The sequence below is a fragment of the Anarrhichthys ocellatus genome, unplaced genomic scaffold (genome assembly GCF_004355925.1).
Source record: "Anarrhichthys ocellatus isolate YVR2014 unplaced genomic scaffold, GSC_Weel_1.0 scaffold39, whole genome shotgun sequence".
Lineage (NCBI taxonomy): Eukaryota > Metazoa > Chordata > Actinopteri > Perciformes > Anarhichadidae > Anarrhichthys > Anarrhichthys ocellatus.
In genome coordinates this window covers 3,912,487-3,916,190 of record NW_022280069.1, presented here as the reverse complement: position 1 = coordinate 3,916,190, position 3,704 = coordinate 3,912,487, and the positions used below count along the sequence as shown (strand labels likewise).

Genomic DNA, 3,704 nt, shown 5'->3' with positions numbered 1-3,704 from the left:
ATCACACACACACACACACACACACACACACACACACACGCACACACAACATCGCAATCATTCTCATCATCCCCTCTATCCCCTGGTTTTATTAGGCCACATGCTGGGGCTGTAAATTTACCATTAACAAGCTTATTCACTGTAGTCCTCTCAACAAAACAAGACCATGATGCCAATAAGTCAAAGCGACACCAATACCCGAAACTACCTTTTATACTACACCCCCCTCCCCCACCTCCTCCCTTCCTCCCTGGCCCTGAGTGCACCCGCTCTGAACAACGGGCGTTGTGCTAAATGCCAAGAGTAACACGCCGCTCGCTCATATCTCAGGCGATGCTAATTAGCACGATGGTTGTTGGTTTCTGCTGCTAAGCTGGACGGCTGCGTTATCGGTTCACTCTGCACTCAGTGACCCGCCGTAATATTTTAAGTTGCTTGTCTGAGCTGCTTGAAAATGTAAAAAAAAGAAAAAAGTGGGGTTTGAAGTCCAACTCAGCCTAGCTTAGGGTGCGTCACATGCTTTCTCTTTGTATTAGCAGCTCGTAGCGTACCAGGCTCCTGTTAAGGCCTTTCAACTTTGGCCCCCCACATTCCCTTCAGCCGGTACACGGAGCTGCGCTTACTTCGGCCCAGATTTAGGACACACGAGGAATGTCCCCGTCACTTATTGTTCATGTTTAACCCCAAGCAGTTCGGTCACTTTTTGCTCTGTTACTTTTTCTTCACCGCAATAACACAGTCATATACGTCATTCATCTCTAAAAAGATAAAAACGTAATATTTCCATTTTTACAACCTCTATTTACAAAGTTTTTACAGATTTTTTGTAACGTGACCGATTCTTTAAAGTAAACTTTCTTTTCAAACCCGCAGGAGTCGACGCCCCCATCTTAATGTCATCTTTCTCTTTGCAGGTGAATGTTGTCGGAGCCGAGGTGCGATCTGAAGCGGCACTACTGCGGGGACAGCGGGACGTCTCCTTTTCGGGCCGGGAACAAACACGAAGAACGGCGGCTGATTCCTGCGCACGATTCCTGCCCGTGACTTTGGAAACGTCGCCGCTTCGTCCGCACCTCTTTCGTCGCAGCCGTGTGACGCATCATCTGACCCCAGCAGGACTGGCTGAGAACGCCTCGTGGACTGTGACTATGGGGGGAAGACGATCAGCAGCTTGAGAACGAACTGCTCCACAAGTGTTGTGACTCTTGAGGGTGTGGCACTTTGTAATTATTATTCTTAGTATATGTACAACAACAACAGACATGAATATAAAGCATCTTCAGCTAACATATAGGCTTCACTTACTGTAGGTCTCATTTGTTGAGTCGTCGCCCACGTTTTTTCTTGGGTTCCTGTTTTTTGTTGTAGTTGCTAGGACTCAGAGACACGTGAATGTGAGACCCACGGCAGCAGTGAATAATACTGCACTGCGATTGGACAGCTCCGTGTGTCGGCTGACACAGTGGCGAAGGAGTGAGCTGTCGTCTTTATACTCTATGCAACTGTTTTATCTTCTTTTTTTGGGGCTTGGAGCCCCTTTTTCATCCTCACTCTGGATTCTTACTTTTGGGCTTCAAAGATGAAGAAAAATGTTTTTTGAGAAGCCTACATTCCTGTTGCTAATACAGATATTACAGTCAGAGTGTGTGTGTGTGTGTGTGTGTGTGTGTGTGACAAATGACACAGCTCAGTTTCATAATGCATCGAATCTCATATTCGCAGCCTTAACAGACTTTGGTGAGACTGTGCAGCCAGTCTTGAGTAAACGTGGACCGGCGCGTTTAATATTCAAAGTGTGTTTGGTGAGCAGGAAGTAGCTGAGTGGGGCTCGTGGGCTGCGTGTATACAGAACACGCCGCGCCATTAAAACGCAGCAGTTTGGTTCACAGCAGCTAACCTGCATCGCCGGGAGAGACATGACAAATACATCAGCTTCAAACACTGTCTTAATATCCTGTCCTTGACATACAGACACCCAGACACACACACACACACACACCCAGACACACACACACACACATACCCAGACACACACACACACACAGAAGTGCAATAAAGCAAAGTATTATCGCAGCCTAATTCATTCTATATTAATTTTTCGGGAAGTGGCAAATTCTTTTATTACGATTGGTAATCTATGCAAATCTTTTACATATTACTTTAAACAATCTTATGTCTATGCAGTGCTTTTTGCAATTGATTCAAGGGGGAGACTATCTTGGCCTAATTTAGAAAATGTATTCTTTTGATAATCATGCACATCCCAGTGCTCAAGACAATTACTTATCTGCCTGGATAAGCTTGAAATTATGTTCTTAATCTTTAGCAAAAAAAAAAAAAAAAAAGTCCAGGGGCATAAAAACCCTGAATTGTGGTCTGAAATAATTAAATCGGTTGCACTAAGATCTCATTTTTTCTTCTTAAATGCAGATTAAACATATCTATTGAGCTACGCCTCCATGTAGCTATTTTTGTTTTTTATGTGCGCAGCCTTGTTTGTGTTGTGCAATCTAATGGCTGCGGATGAGTGTTCACCACATGTGCCTTTGTATGGAAAAATGTGTTGGAATAGTAATAAAGGTTTACATTGAAAACAATGGGAAAGAAGTGGCTGGTGTGCATGTATCTTTCTTCTTCTATTTGACGTGCATGAGATCATCAATGGGAAGGTTGGACATCCAGCAGTAAATATAAAATCTTATAGTGATGTAACTCAGTGAAATACATAAATGTAAGAAACTATTAAGGGAGACACGACGATTTAAAAAAAGAGACAAAAATCTAAATTTACTCAAATGTGTTCCCTTTTTTTATTGGCGTCAGTAACGTCTACAGAGAAATCAACTGTGATTCAGCTCCAGCGTAATATTACAGCCAAATGAAAAGATTATCAACATTCCCCCTGAGATCAAACAATCTTCCAAAAACACCATCAGGGATGTGGGTTTATTTCCTGGAGTGTTTGGCATCGAGCTGCGAGAGGAACAGCAGAGCTCCGTCCTGTTTTTCATCAGCGTATTCATCGGCACTAAGATGCTCCAGTAGTGAAAAACCCTGACCTCATTATTGTCGTGTAGAGGAGTAATAAACCCAAAAATGCATCGGCACACATGGCCGTCCTACCGGGGAGAAACAAAGAGCTCCGTCTCACCCGCGTGTGCAGCCCCGGTGTTGACACCACATATGGCGAACGCGCCAACGTTCGACATATGGGCCCCCCCCCCCCGCAATTCATTAGCATTGTCATGTAAAAGCGGGCGATCCCACTGTAAAACAAATGAAATGTAACCCTTTTACAGTACAGGTTTTCATTCACCCCCCCTCCATCTTTTACGACGAAGTCTCGTGTAATTCAATGAAAGAGGTTTTTAACGCAGCCCTCCTCCCCTCCTCCCCCTCGGGTGTCTGCATCGTCGGTGCGTGGCGGCGGAGTCTTTCCCGAGCCGTTCCTCCTTCTTGTTTACAGCCGCGCGTTAAAAGGAGCCGTCGTACACATAAACAGCAGCTTCCGTGCAAATGTTACAGCGCTCTTATTAAGCAATTACATTATGTCCCCGGCGTTAACATCCGGAGAGCAAGCGGGCGACAACTCGCCCTTCGGCCCGCGGTGTTTCTTGGCGGCGTTACGGCGCCTCATAATCTGATTCACAGTTGTTTTTTGTCATGCTGCCAAGAGGCGAGTTGCATTAGCCGAGCACTACGGG

General features: G+C 45.2%; 1 long non-coding RNA gene across 4 annotated transcripts in view; it reads left to right on the top strand.

Annotated features, from left to right (window-relative positions):
* The window catches only part of LOC116394402 (uncharacterized), a 15,382-nt gene extending 12,775 nt beyond the window's left edge, over positions 1–2,607 (top strand). For all 4 annotated transcript variants that reach the window (XR_004213458.1, XR_004213457.1, XR_004213459.1 and 1 more), the window contains one exon: positions 915–2,607. This is a non-coding gene — a long non-coding RNA (uncharacterized LOC116394402). The remainder of the gene's footprint in view (positions 1–914) is intronic.
* The last annotated feature ends 1,097 nt before the right edge of the window (positions 2,608–3,704 follow it).